Source organism: Muntiacus reevesi, chromosome 1, assembly GCF_963930625.1.
Source record: "Muntiacus reevesi chromosome 1, mMunRee1.1, whole genome shotgun sequence".
Classification (NCBI taxonomy): Eukaryota; Metazoa; Chordata; class Mammalia; order Artiodactyla; family Cervidae; genus Muntiacus; species Muntiacus reevesi.
This window is the reverse complement of record NC_089249.1, coordinates 21,659,404-21,674,382: the sequence shown is the minus strand read 5'-3', so window position 1 is coordinate 21,674,382 and position 14,979 is coordinate 21,659,404. Positions and strand designations below refer to the sequence as shown.

Sequence of the window (14,979 nt, the reverse complement as noted above, 5' to 3'; positions counted from 1 at the left end):
CTTCAGCCAGTAGGTTTGCGGGCCCCAGCGGCTGAGGAGGGGCCTGTTTCTGCACGGGAGGGACATAAGCCAAGTTTTCTCACTGGGTGCTTGTGTGCCCAAGTTGTGTGTGTGTGTGTGTGTGTGTGTAGGGTGGGGGTTATAGGCCCCTCATGCCAGAGCTTCTTCCTGCATCTCCTCCCTCTGTGTTTATGCGGGGGACGGTGGCTAGCGAGAGGCTAAGGCTCGAAGGCCTTAGGAAGCATCTCTGGGCTACAGCAGAGCCCAATGCGCCCCTGGCCATACTTTGCGCAGGGCTGGGGAAAGGTAGTGAGCGCCGCCCAGAGTCCTGGCCCAAGGACAGGGAGACCTGGAGTCTCGTGGCACTGTTCCTGCTACCAAGCTGGCTGCTGACCTTGGGGGGTTCCCTGAGCTCCTCAAGCCTCAGTTGTCTTGCCTGTAAAATGGGGACGCAGCAGCCACACTCCTCCAGTTGCCAGGGATTGAGCACAGGACCGACGATCGGGAATGGGGTGTGAGGGGGCTCCACTGCTGGGGAGGGGGGAGTCCAGGGGCTGCAGGCGTCTTCGGGCGGGCGCTGGGGGGCGCCGCGCACCTAGGGAGGCTCGCCCCGCCGTAAGTTTGCCTCCAGCTGTTGAATGCGCCGGGGGCGGTGGTGGCACCGGGTCCCCGCAGGGTCAGCGGGGCCGGGGGCCAGGGCGTGCTCAGGACTTAGCCGTCTGCGGGGCCGCGGCTAGCAGCCGCGGAGCCCGGCGCGGCCCCCGCCCGGCGGGCGTGAGTCTGTGAGCGTGCGTGTGTCCGCGGCGGCATCGAGCCTGGAGAGGGGGCGGGAGGGGTCTCGCTGCGGCGAGGCCTGCGGAGCGCGCGGGCGCGGGCGGCGAGGGCGGCGGACAGCCCGCGGCCGCGGCCCCTGACGCACGCTGCGCTCCAGCCCCCTCCCGGGCGCGGGCCCCGGCGAGGCAGAGGCGCGAGGCGGGCGGCGGGGGCTGCGCGCACCCGGCGGCGGCTCACAGACACACCGGCCGCGCCACAGACACACGCCACGCACCGAGCCCGCCGGGCGCCGAGCGCATCGCCCCGCGCCCGCACTAGCACTCGCCCTCACACTCCTGCGCAGGCCCCGCAGCCGGCGCGATCGGAGGCGGTGCTCGGCCCGGAGCCCGGCAGGGGCCGGAGGTGAGTGAATTCCTTCGGATCCGAGCGCCCGCAGCCGGCCCAGACGGTGGGAGTGGGCGCTGGGGCCGGAGGACACCCGCTCCGCCATGGGGGTGGGGCTTGGAGGAGGACCCAGCCGGGGGAGGATGAGACGGGGAAAGCCACCCCCGGCGCCTCCTGGGTCGGGGGATCCCCGAGAGACGCCCCCCGCCTCGGGGGAGGACCACCCTGTGCGGGGCTGGGGGTGGTGGACGGAGGCGGGGTGGGAGGACGAGGAGGACGGTCGGTGAGGTGAGCAGTTTCGGGGCTGGTGCAGCGGTTTGATGGTGGACGGTCGTACCAGCCAGCACCACGGCGCGCCTCTCTGCCCCCATCTTTGCGATTCGGGGGCCCTCCCTCGCACCCCTCTTTCAGGGAGTGGTGCGGGGGTCAAGGAATTCATCTTCTAGCTGGTAAGGGGGAGTTGATTGGTGCGGGATGACAGCTGAGGTGGGGGGGTGGGAGCTAGGGTGGGGCTTTACTCCCCTACCCCGCAGGAGGGCGATGGTTTGGTAAGAGGACCAGCTTTGGGGAGTGGGGGCTCTCAGGGGGTGGGGACCTTTGCAAAGGCTTTGCCCCTTCCTCTGGTGGCGCTGGTGTGGGGCAAGCAGCGAGGCAGCAGAAATCGGCAGACTGCAGCTCTGGCAGGGCCAGGGCCAATGCTGGTGTGTGTGTGTGTGTGTGTGTGTGTGTGTGTTTTCCAACAACTGGCAGAAGAGGGGGCAGGGGGTGGGTGTGTTGGTTGGTAAGATGATGTGTGCACGTGGGGAAGGATGTGTGTTCTGTGTGCGCACACAAGGCTGTGTGCAGAGGTGGACTCCGCTCTGTCTGTACACACACACACACACACACACACACTCTCTCTCTCTCTCTCTCTCTCTCTCTCTCTCTCTCTGTCTGTGGTCCAGTAGAATATTTGGAGGGGAGAGTCTGTGTGTTTGTCTACGTGTGAGCTGGGGGAGTTTGTGTCCAGGACGGAGGCAGCCAGACTGTGGTGTGTCAGGCGTGCCCAAGGAGGGAGCTGACTGGGATGGTGGGCTGACCCTTGCTGGATTCAGCTCCGGAGAAACGTGGTACGTGGTACTTGAAGGCACTTTCTGCAGCTCTGGGCTCCCTGCTATGTCCCTTCCACCTGGACCCCTCCCACCCCAGTGCCTGCCTTTGGAGGACAATTGGATCCCCTTGCTGAGACACAGGTGTTGGACAGGAGAGTGTGTGTGTGTGTCTGGGCTGCGGCTGTTGCTGTCAGCAGGCCAGGCTGTCGGAGGAGAGAAGGGGGGAGGAGGGGGTGCTGGCAGCACCTGGAGGGATGTGGTGGAAGCTGCCTGCCCCAGGCTACCAGATTTAGTTACGGAGGGACATTTTCATCTGGGGAGCGGCCTGGGGGGAGAGTATTTGCATGTGTCTCTGTGTGTGTGTGCGCTTGGCTTACACACCTGTTCTCAGAGCCTGTGGGCACCTGTGGGACGTGTCATGTCTAGGCCATCAGCAGGGATGTGGGTCCACATATATGTGTAAACATGTGTCCGGGGAGAGTAAGGTCTGTGCCTGCACGCACGCACACACACACACACACACACACACACACACACACAGGTGCTGTCTGTAAATGCCCATCCTGAGTGAGCTGTGTACACCAGTGGGAACTCTGGGCCATCGAACCCGGGGCAGGAAGGAAGCAGAGTAACTGAAGGGGGTCTCAGGGGGGTGTGTTTGTGTGACGTCAGTGAGGATCTCTGGGTGTGACGTCAACTCCAGGTTGCCAGTGACGTCACTGGGACAGCGGTGTGAGAGGTCACCCCCAAGGACCAGGATGATGTCAGTGGGCAGGTGAGGGAGGTGTCACCGTGAGGGTGTGTGGTTCAGCGGGGTCACATCCCTGTGTTTTGAGAGGTGAGAAGGGGAGAGGGGTGGAGCTTTGGAGTGAGCAGCCCTTCCCAAGAAGCCCCATTTCCTGAGTGGATGTGGGACCCATTTCCACAAGGCCTGCCCCACCAATGGCACATCTCTGCTGCCTCTTCCTACCCATGTCCCCTCTCTGCCCTCTGCCTGGCACCCCACCAGTCCTTGCTCTCCATCCCATCCCAGTCAGGCCACACAGACCTTTAGGTGACTGTGTTCTGGTGGGTGAACGTGTGTGTGTGTGTGTGTGTGTGTGTGCGCGTGTAAGTGCAGGTGACAACAGAAAACAGTCACAGCGAGGGAGCCAGAGATCTTTGGTTCTCATTCCATGTTGCCGATCTGTGTTTTGTGATACAGACATTCCCATCATCTCTCTGGGCCTCCAGTTCTCATCTGTCGGCTGGGAGATGGTTAGTGACTTGAGCGGGGAATTACAGGAAGCAGTGAGCTTCCGGGGGGCCAGATGTCCAGCACATGGTAGAAGTGAGCCCCATCCCTTGGCCCTCTGTCCCCACCCCCCGCCCCACCTAAAGCAGCTCTTTCCCTGTTTTGCTTTAAGTCGAACTTTGTCAAGAGCTCTCTTTTCTCTCCTTGGATCCTCATGGCAGTCCTATGAGGCTGGCAGGCCGGCTATTGTGTGGCCATTTGACAGATGAGCAAACTGAGGTCCAGAGGGTAAAGTGAGCTATTGTTGTTTCATTCCTTAGTGAGAACTCCCCTGCTGGTGGGTGTGGGGAGACCCCCATTTGATGGGCAGGGCACCTGCATTTAACAGAGGGACAGGGAGCTCTCTGCAGTGGGGCGAGGAGTGGGAAGTGTCAGGGTGAGGAGCCCAAGGCCGGGAGCTCAGTGGCGGAGGTAGAGGCGTCCTGACTCCAGTCCAGTGCCTGCTTGTTCTGGCGCCCCAGGAGATTCCGAGGTGGCCCGACTGATAGGAGCGGCTGCGTCCAACGCCAAGCCTCCTGTAGTGGGGTCGGCCTGGGGTGCTCATCGGGGGCTCTGAGCCTGCTCCCCAGGCTGGTTCCCTGTCCCCTGAGGTCTGGCGGGATGCCTGCTGTGGACACAGTCCTCGTTCCAGGGACAGTTCTGCTGTGTCCTGGCCGTGTGTGACGCAGGGATCAGCCTCCCCGTCTGTCTCCGAGGTGGCGGCTGCTTGCCTCCCAGGCTTACTGCTGAGCGGGAGAGAGTGGCACCTCCTCGGGCAGTCGGGATGGTACCCATCATAGCTTCTCTCACCACTTCAGCTCCAGTGCCCCCAAGCCAGGCCCTCCATCCTGCCACCCGCCCCCCCCCCATGTCCCCCGCTCCAAAACTGCTGTGACAGCGCACTGTGCAGACCCGACAGCCAGGAAGCAGATTGCCTTAAACCCCAAGTCTCCTTAACAAGTCAGGCCTCTTTGGGGAAAGCTTTAATAGTCCAGGTTAACTCAGTCCTCTGCCTCCCGCTGTCCCAGCCCAATCCTCTATTAAATTTACCTTCTCCTGGCTCAATGAGCACCTGGGGCAGAGGCGCTGTCACTAGTACTGGGGATGGTGTCTGGGAGGGTTGGAATAATATAATCCCCTCCTTCTCACCACCCCCAGCTCTGCAGACAGCCCCCAGGGAGGCCCTAGAGAGCCCCTGAGGAATGGGGAGCCACCTGAGCAAGCTTACACCTGGGGTGCTAGGGGAAGGGCGCTGGCTGCATGGTACTGCTGACAGCAATAATTATAGTGATAATAATAATGATATTAGCTGATATTCATCGAGCCTGTACTGAGAGCCAGCCCTGGTGGGAAGCTCTTTATAGGCGTACTCGTTGTTTAATCCCAGTAAGCCTTCTGCAGCACAGCTGTTATTATTCCTCCTTTCCCAGACAAGAAACAGACAGGTTACTGACCAGCTCTGGGCCACACAGCATCAGAACCAGGACTGGAAGACCTATGAGTGTACTCTTTGCATTGTTAACCATTAACTGATGAAGCCTTTTGCTAGGGGACCCGGGGCATCTCGGGGTTCCCCTCTCTCTGAGGGACCCCTCAGGGACTCACTTTGCTTGTCTGGGAATTGGGGCAGTGACCCTGCTGTAGGGAATCAGTGGGTGTGGCTGCAGGGACAGAAGCTCAGTGAGGCTCCTGGGTCTCAGCCCCTGCGCCCCCTCCCTCTGTATTGACCTGTGACATTCTGGAAGGCAGGTCCTTGCTCCCAGATTCTCCCACAGTGCCTCCCACAGTGCCGGGCGCACAGTGGGTGCTCCCTAGGGGCTCTCCTGGGTAATGGAGGGGATGCTGCTGTAGGATCACCATCTTCCTCAGGCCTGAGGCTGTCGAAGCCTCAGCGGGGCCCCCTGGACCACTCCCCCTCCCTCTCCTTGTCTGACTTGTGGAAGAGCGGGAGCTCAGGGTCCCCTTTCTGCCTCTTTGTCTCCTTGATGTGTGTCCCGGGAAAGAGAATTCACTTCCAGAAGGTTCTGTCTCTCAATGTACAGGGTGGGGGGGGGGGGGTAGTGGTACTGAATTCCTAACTCGGGTTGGTTACATAAGGGAATGACAAGCATGTAGCATTGTGTCTGGCACATAGTAGGTGTCAATTAGATGATTTCCCTCCCCCTTCCCATCTGTCTCCTTTATTCATTCCTGGTTCTCTGGAGTGGGGCTTGGGGTGTGTGTGTGTGTGTGTGTGTGTGTCTCCAGCCTTCTCTCTTTTCAGCCTGTAGTTTCATTCCCTGAAATGCACAGAAATTGTTTTCTAGAGCCAGGCTAGGGGAACCCGAGGAAGCATGAGAAGAACCTGGGAGCAGCATACCTCCCAGCTGGAGTGTATAGAGGGGCTGGGAGGGGAGCAGGGCATGTTTTTGCGCGTGTGTCTGTGTGTGTGTATGTACACTGGTCACCACCTCTCTTGGGCAAGCAGGGAGCCATTCCCAAGGGCCCAGCCTCAAGGCTGACTCAGTTTCCCTCCTTGGCCTGTCTCTATTGCCTCTCTTCCCCTACAGTTCTCCTTGGATCTGGGGGGAGACACAGGCTGTGGGGTCAGCCTGCCTGCCATCCTCCCTTCCCTGCCCTTGTCATTACCTGGGGCGGGTGGGGGGGAGGTCTCCTGTCTGCCTCTCTCACAGTGTCAGCTCCAAACAGGCAGAGACTAGCATGCCCTCAAAAGGTACTTGTTGAACAGCTTTCTTTCATCTCCCAGCTACTGAGAATGGGCTGATGTATTTTGTATTCAGTTCACATGCACACACATACATACTATTACAAGGATGTCTCCCTCAGGTATAACTGCTGTGTCTGGGACTCAGACAGGAACCCCCAGAGATGAGTTCCTGTCCTGAGGAGACACGAGACACCTGGATTGTCTGTCTGTCAGGCGCCTGGCATGGGGCCTGCACACAGTAGGGCTTGCTTGATGGGCGGTCCCTGTTAGTCTGTGACCTGGCAGACCAGGGACTGGTGCTGAGCCGGCCTTGGAAGCAGAGCCGGAGAGGGGATGGCTTCCGCTTTGGGCACTGCAGAGTCCCCAGGATTGCATGCCCGCTACAAGCCAGGCTCAGGGCAAAACACTGTCTATTATCTTGTTTAATTTTGGCTGGAGGATTGTGGAAGAGGTCCAGCTGGCCTCTAGGGTGGGGGCATGCCAGGTGGAGACCATGTGAGCTGAGGTCTGGAGGTAGGAAAGCCCGGAGTGGAATTTGGGACAATGAGTCTGGACATGAAGTTTGGGGATCAACCACACAACAACCTAAATAACCCTAAAATCAGAGCTAAGAAATCCAGCATTATCCTTTCTGTCAGAGAGGATCAGAGTCTGTGGGTACTGATTTAGATGCAGATCCTCAGGCCCTGCTGGCAGAGAGTAGGGTCGATGGGGAGCCCAGGAACCTGCATTTTTAGTGCATTTCCGGAAGATGAATTCACGCTGTTTGCGGAGTGGATGGCAGCTGAGGAGGCTGCTGCCTATTCCAGGGGATCTTCCCAACTCTCCAGTGCAACCTGGTAGGCACCAAAGCCATATCTGATTTACAAAGTGGGCCTGAACACAGAGGAGCTAGGCGCCCTCTCTTGGGTGACACAACATTAAGATCTAGGCCCATACTGACTAACACTGACTAATAACCTTCGTGTTCACCGACTGCTGTTGTAAGCCTGCTCAAGGAGTCCTTCATCAAACCCTCAGAACGACCCTCTACATCCTCGCTGTTGCACAGAGAGATGGAGGCAGAGTGTGGGTCACGCTTCGCGGCCTCACTGCTGGTAAAGGCCTGAAGTGTGGTGGGGTGGGGAGGAAGTGAGGCTGGAGCGGGCCTGCCCCAGCATCTAGGAAGGAGCGATGCCCTCCCGTCTCCCCGCCTTTGGTGAGAGGACGCGGGTGGAGCTGAGCCTGCGGCTGTGCCTGTGAGCAGAGGCCAGAGGCAGGGGTGGAGTGCGGAGCGGAGCTGCCGGGAGGAGGAGGGCGGAGAGCCGGGAAGGCGTCCCGGAGGAGGCGGCGACGCAGAGTCGCGTAGCGGCGGCCCGAGGCGGTTCATCCGGTGGGCACTCTGGCCGAGGCAGGTCCGGGGTCTGGCGGGAGGTGGGGTGTCTCCGCCCAGAGGGCGAGTCCCCAGGCTGGCCCACGCGGTGTACCCAGGCCCCCTCCTGGGCACGTGCGCGGCGGCGGGGCCGGAGCCGGAGCAGCCGGAGGGGCGGGGAGGAGGACGGAGCGGGGGAGGAGGACGGCGGGGAGAGGAAAGCCCACACGGCCTCCGCCCAGTGCGGCAGCCGGGACCCCGCGGGGTCCCATCCCGGCCGCCCGTCCCTCTGCGGAGCCCCAGCCCCGCGCCGCCGGCCCGGCCGCGTTGGCCAGGTTTCTGCCTTACTTTCCTGTGTTTAGAATTTGCAGCCGCATCTCCGGGCGCACGAAGCCAATTTCACGGCCTCTGGGCTCGGCGCGGTGCGCGCGATCGTAAACCGGCCCGCGCCCACGGAAAGGGGGCCGAGGAGGACCCGCCGAGGCCCCGTGTTTTCGATGGGGTGTGTGGGTCAGGTGGGTGTGGGCCGGCTGGGGTGCGCCTCCGTGAACTGCGCTGGGAAAGATGGGCGGGGATGCAGGCGTGTTCACGCGTGTGCAGAGTGGCCCCCCAGTGTGAGCAACTTGGGGATGCACGTCTGTGTTGGCCTGTGTGTGCCTACAGGGGCCCCTGTAGGCTTGTTCGTTTGGGTGTGTATGGGGTATGGTCCGCAGTGAGCAGGGGCCGGTGTGTTTCTGTGGGTGTGTTGACCTGTGTCTGGCAGGGACTCAGGTGTGTTGACACATGTGCCAGTCGCCAAGTTAGGGCAGACGCCCCCGTGTCTGTGTTCTGTGGGCAGCTGGGTCCAGTACCTCAGGGTCTGTGTGTACACGTGTGTCTGCGGGAGAGTGAAATTCTGGGGGGTTGGTTGCTGTCTGGGTGTGACCCATGGGTGCTGGTGTGTGTGCGAGGTTGTAGTGTGTAGCCCATCCTTGCAGGGTGCGTCCCATCCCTGTTGGCCACTGGGTGCAGGGGCAAGTGTGAGCCCGGTGGCTTGGGGAGAGTGTCCCTCCGGACCTGGAGCTGGAGCTAGCTGGCTGCTTCCTTATCCGCTCCAGCTGGGACTGGTGGATTTGAGGCATCGCGGGGACGGTGGGGGTGGGGGGGGTTGGCTGAGTGTGTGTTTCTGTTTCATTGCTGCCGCTGGCTGTCAGCACGCGGTGGGTCTACAATATGTTTGTGAATGGCCGTGTCGAGGGGGCCGAGGTGTGAGCCCCTGCCTGCGGGGGAGGGCCTGGAGTACCATCTGGGCTGATGAGGTGTGGGGCCAGGCAGAGAGGGGCCTCCGCGGGACGGGATGAGTTGTATGCATGTGCACGTGTGCGCGCAGATGGAGGGCAGATTCGGCATGTCTGCCAGGGGGTTTGTGAGTCTCTGCAGGTGGAGGTCAGGCAGGTACGCTGCTCTAAGGGTGTCTGAGCAGTGGGGCAGAGACACTACAGCCGGCAGAGCACAGGTGGGGGCCACGGGTGGGGGCCGGTCCTCGCAAAGCTCCGAACAAGAGATGTGCTGGGGGTAGGGGAGGGGTGCTTCTTCCCTACAGTAGAGAGGAAGAGGCCCAGCTGTAGAAGGGGGCGGGCCCAGTCAGTGTTGAGGTGACTAAGAAGAGGGTGGCGTGGTTGGAGGGGTGTGCGTGGGTACCGGCCATCAGGTCAGTGCGGGGTGTGTGTGGCCATCCCCACTTGGGTGTGTGTCTGTGACGGGGAGTGAGGTGTGAGGCTGGGACCATGACTTGGGAGGACCCTCCAGGCTGTGGGCCCAGCCAGGAGTGAAGGACATGGGAAGGGATGAGGTGGGTGGGAATGGGGGCCCTTCAGCTCCCAGAAAATCTCTCCATCTGTTGTTTGCACCTCCTGCCCAGGGGCCATGGAGAGATTGGAAGAAGTCTTGTGGCCCCCGCCCCTCCCCTCCTCTCACTCCTGCACCTTGTGGGGTAGGGTGGGGAGTCCCCATCCCTCCGTCTGGGTCTCGAGCCCCTTCCCCTCCCTGTCTCTGCCCCCTCATCTTTCTGTCTCCATCTCTTTGCTCTCATCGCCCCATCTCTCTGCCTCCATCTCTCTCCATCTCTGCCTCCATCTCCTTCCACTCCTTCCCTCCCTCTTCTCACACTGATATTCATTTGTGGTATATTCGGTTGCCATGGGAAACCTAAGAAAGAAGTGAGTGTACCCTTCAAGACTTCAGCATTTTTCCCTCCTCCCTCCCTCCTGCTGTCCCCCCCCCTCCTCTCCCTCCCTCCCCTTTCTCCCCTTGCCTCCTCCTCCTCCTCCTCACAGAAGGAGAGTACTTGGGTGAGGAGCTGCCGCCGCACCTGAGACCCCACTGCTGCCTCTGCCGCTGCTGTTACCGTGGGGACCTGCCTGAGACCAGGCCAGAGACAGAGCTTCGCTGGTCAGAGGGGCTCCTTCCGCCTGCAGAGATCTGGTAAGGACAGGGTCCTTCTCACGGTGTGTGAGTGTGTGGCTGTGTGTGATCACGGCTCACATGACCTGGCCTTGAAAACCCGTGATGTAGCCTGGCCTCTGCCTCCTATTCCCTCGCCCCTGCCCCCAGCTGCAGGCACCCCCCACTCTGCTCCTCCCCAGCTTCCCTTCCACAGGGCCTGCGAGGCAGCTGGCAGAACGCAGGCCTTTGAGGGGCTGGGGCAGTCCACTGGGGAAGGGCGGGGAGGAAGCCCCTGCTGGCTCAGAGACCCCACTCCTGCCCTGTAGCCCAGCTGAGAGCCTGAACTGGGCCTGCCTGAGCCCCAGAGCCCCGGGGGCATCTGTGGCCCAGCTGGGGGTGGAAGGACTGGTTTCCAGGGGATGGCCTGGGAGAGCATGGCCTCTTCTGCCTCAGGTGGGGGCCTTTTCATGTGGGGTGGCCTGAGGGAATGGGAGTGAGCTGGGAGCAGAGAAGCACCGGCAGCATCAGAACTAGGCCGCATCCAGTGTCATTGAACTTGGAAGGAGGCAGGCAGTCTGACACTAGGAGGCCACAGGCAGGGCAGCCGGCAGGAGCTGTCCCAGCTGGGGCTGGTGGCGGCCCGGAGAGGAGAGGCCAAGGCTGTCACTGTCACTGTGGCTCTGCTGCTGGTGGCCACGTGGAGGGAGTTGTTGTCCAGGCGGGGCGCTGAGTGACGGTGGTTGCCGTGGCAAGGGAGCTGCCTCTGTGGCATTGTGGTCTCCATGGAGAGAGGAGACAGAGGGAGGAGGCTGGCTGGCTGGGCCTGGTGTTGGTGGTTGCTAAGGAGAGGGAGATGTTGTCTCTAAGATGCGGTGGTCCCCATGTGGAGGGGCTGTGGCTGGGCAAGGTGTTGGGGTTCCCCAGGGGAGGGCTGGTGTTGGGTGCTCTGGAGGGGGCTTGTGGAGGGAGGGAGTAGGGGTGGTGGGTGCTCCATGGAGGACCAGAGGAGGGGACAGTGGGGGAGGGGCTGCTGCTTTGGTCTTGGTGTTGCTGGCACAGGCTGAAGGAGGGTTCTTTGGTGGGGGCAGTGAGGCACACTGGGTGAGTCTGAGCTGTGCTCTCCGCTCCCATTGCTCACCCTGCCCTGTCCAGACCAGACTGGGGCCCCTGCTACACCCCTGGCATCCCTTCTCCCATGGCCTCCTCTTGCCCAGGCCTCCTGCGCACTTCGTGGCCAAGTGCTCCTGCCTCTGCTCCTTGAGCCCTCTCCCTCTTCAGGGCCTCACTCATCCTTCATCTGGACACGTCCTCCCTCCTTGTCCCCAGATGACTTTGTCCCTATCCTTCGTGTTTGCTGAGCTCTGGGAAGGCCAGCGCTGATGCTTGCCTTTGAGGTATCAGAGAGGGGAAGAGACTCGCCCAAGGTCACACAGCACAGATGCCCTGAAGCTGGGGTTTGATCCTGGCTGCCTGCCTCCCCAAAGGTCCAACTTTTCAGGCCTAACTCCTTCCTCCAGAGCCTCCCCACCCTATTCAGAGTTGTCTCAGTCCCCAGATATTCTCCAGAAGCACACATTCCATTTTAATGTCACTAAGAGGCAACACGGAAGAGCACAGAGTTTAAATCCTGACTCTGTTGCTTACGGCTGTTTGAGTCTGTGCCTCAGTTTCCCCTTCTGTAAGATGGAGATGATGCTTCTGCCTCTCAGGGTTGCTGTCACCTGAGATAACTTCTGGGATGCCCTGGTTCCTGGCATGCAGCAGACTCTCAGGAAGTAGTAGCTACCACCATTATCGTAATTCCTTTAAAAAGAATGACTTTAAAATGGTTTTCTTACTTGCCTGGGGTGGACAGGGTGACTTCTCACCAGAGATCTACCTCATTTTGTCCTTCTCTGTGCTCGTTGAGCAGCGGAGCTGCTGACCTGACATCAAGGAAGCAGGAGGCAGGGCCTGGTTGTCAAGTCAGGATGGAAGCTGACTCCCTGTCTGGTGCTCCAGGCTGACTCCCTGTCTGATGCTCCCTGTGAGGTGCTCCTTGCCTGCTCGCTCCAGGGGCCTGGGCGTGCACTTTAGTCTTGTGGGCCTTGTACCCCTAGCTGTGCTGGGGTACCGCAGCCCCTTGGCTTCCTCCCCAGGGCCCAGGGTTCTGAGCCAGCTCAGCCACCCCTGGCTGGTGGTACCCTGGAAGTATCAGGGGAAGGCTGTCCTGTTAACCTCTTGGCACCACCAGAGGACAAGCCAGGCAAGGGACCGAAAAGGATATACAAAGAGGGACATCTGAGGGGTCTGGGAAGTGACCAGCAGGATCTCTTTCCAGTGCCAGAGATCTGAGTTCAGATCCTGCCTCTGCCACTGTCTCGGTGGGTGGGCCTAGCAACTTTTCTCTGCCTTTCTGGGCCTCAGTTTCTTCATCTGTGTAATGGGCATAGTGAGAATTGCTAGATCACCTTGACGATGTGAGGCAGGGGAATGAAGTTAAAACCTACAGGGGGGTGTTTCCTGGAGTGGCAGCTCCTCTTTCTAGAACCTGTCAGCCTTCTTCACCTTTCAGACTGAGTTGGGTAAGAGGGGAGGGATGGTCCTGGGTGGCCCCAAATGACAGAAGTGGGCCCAACCAGGTACAGACCTCTGTTAGTCCCAAGAGGCTTTGTAATAATCAGAGCTGTCTTCAGATGGGGTAGAGGAGGAACCGACTGCTCTAAGTGCAGTGAGACCACAGAAGACTGGCAGGGGCAAGAGTTGAGGATTACAAGACCCAGATTCATGTCCTAATATTGCCGTTTATGGGCTGTGGGATCTCGGGAGCCTCAGTTTCCCCACCTGCAAGATAGGAGGAATAATAATGGAACAAGTGTTCTGTTAAATGAGTTCAGATATGTGGAAGAGATCTAGGAGTCCCTTGAATCCGCACGGCATCTCATTTTCCAGAAGCAGAAAGAAAGCAAGGTTCAAGAAGCTTAAGGGGTTCATAGCAGTAATACTGACACCTGCTCTCTACCGATGTTCTGCTACGTGCCAGGCATTTTCCCACATGCTCCGGGTCTCATTGAATTCCCTGGCCTTTGCACTTGCTGTTCCTTCTACAGGAGTGACTGTTCCTTCTATGCCCACTGCTGCTCCTCAGGCTTGTGGTATGGCCGTCTCCTGTTCTGACTCATTGTCAACTCCTCAGGGAGCTTCCCCCACCCCCTACCACTCTGTTCATTGTTCTGGTTCTTTCTTTCTGTTTCCTTATAACCCCTAATGCAGCCTATGCTATTTTGCTTATTTGTTTATTATCCATGGGGCTTCTCCAATGGCTCAGCAGTAAAAGAATCCTCCTGCAGTACAGGAGACGCAGGAGATGTGAGTTCAATCCCTGGGTCTGGAAGAACCCCTGAAGGAAGGCAGTATTCTTGCTTGAAAACTCCCATGGATAGAGAATCCTGGCAGTCCAAAGGGTCATAGAGTCTGATGTGACTGAGCTGCTGAGCACTTGTTATCTACCCTCCTACTGTCGTAGAGTATCAGCTCCATGAAGGTAGGAGCTTTTTCTGTCTTGTTCCCTGCTCTGTCCTTAGGGCCTTGAATGGGGCCTGGCACATAGTAGATGTTCAATAAATACTTGATGGCAGCATGGATGGGTAGCATGCCGGCTACCTGGAGGGTCATCTCATCAGTCCCATTTTACACAGGAAAGTGGCTCTAGGGAAGGTTGGTAGTTGCCCATGGACACGCAACCGGAAGTAGGTAGCAGACCTGGCACTTGACCCCAGATTGGGCTGATTCTGGATCAAGTCCTTTTCCTGCCTACCACACCTCCTTGCTGTGGGGAGCTTTGCATTTTACGCTATAGAGTTTAGACTTTACTCTGAACACAGAGGCAGAATCACAGAAAGGCCTTTAAGTAGGGAAGACTCCTGCTGGAAGGAAAAGATTTTGGTAGCAGTCATAATTGTCAAAAGAGATCAGTTCAGCTGCCTGCTAGCTATGTGGCCTTAGGCAAATTAATCACTCTGTGTCTCAGTTTACTTGTCCATAAAATGGGGATACTATCTTGGCTGATCTCAGCTGGCTTCTGGGAGGCAGTGGGCTTTCAGCTTTGGTTTGCAGACTTGCCTCCATGGTCCCCTCCTCAGGGTGGGAAAACAGCATCTGCTGAATCACCCCAGTCCCCAGAGGCCCCACTGTCAGCCCTTGAGGGGTTTGAGGTTTTTAGTTCTGAACAGGGGACTTTTTCTGTGCCTGGGACAGGCCATTTTCTACCCTAGCAGCCTGGTCTCTCTAGTCCCACTCCACACCTACTGCCCTTAGAAAAAGAGAGAGAAGAGATAGGTTTTAATTGAGCACCTACTATGCGCCAGGGCCATTCCTGTATGTATCCCCTTTCACAGTCGCAGCAGCACCTGCCAAGCAGGTTTGTTATACCCATTTTCCAAATGCCCAGACTCAGGCTTGGGGAAGTCGTCCACAGGACAAGAGCGGGGATTTGAACCTAGGTTCAGAGACTTCTGTCTCTTCTGCTTTGGAGGAGGGGAGAGAGTGATGAAAGTGTCTGGGGTGGGTCTGCTCTGGGGTTCCCTGGGGAGGGCTGTTGGTCTCAGCCCTCCAGGATGGGAGCTTAGAGTGGCTCTGATTTCAGAGGCTGGACCTCAAGGGGTTGTGGATGGGCAGACCGCTCCCACCAACCCAACTCCCCCGCACTGAGTGCTGGCAGCCTCACTTACCCCGAGAATAGATCTAGCCTTGTGTGTGGTTATCCCAGTGTCTCACTCAAGACCCCATTTGTTTGGGGAGGAGAAAGGGGGGTCTGTGGTACCCAACAGAGGTGGGATTCATGGACAAGACAGGGGAGGGGGTAGCCTGCCTGGTACGGGCCAGGCCTGAATGAGTGCCAGGAGGGAGTGAGAGGAGGGGGCGTGGGCGTGGTCTGAAGTCCTGCTTGGGGCAGAGCCTTGGGCGGGGGGCTCTGTGAATGGAGGTGCAGGAGGAC

General features: G+C 59.2%; 1 protein-coding gene across 3 annotated transcripts in view; it reads left to right on the top strand.

Annotated features, from left to right (window-relative positions):
- The first annotated feature begins 877 nt into the window (after positions 1–877).
- ELFN2 (extracellular leucine rich repeat and fibronectin type III domain containing 2) overlaps positions 878–14,979 on the top strand; it is a 51,991-nt gene continuing 37,889 nt past the window's right edge. The window contains exons 1-2 of one of the 3 annotated variants that reach the window (XM_065921639.1): positions 878–1,176; positions 9,899–10,043. The gene's annotated coding sequence lies outside the window, so the exon portion shown is untranslated. Of the gene's footprint in view, positions 1,177–1,562; positions 1,608–9,895; positions 10,044–14,979 lie in introns of those variants that run through there. The other 2 variants (XM_065921631.1, XM_065921649.1) reach the window with 2 other exon arrangements.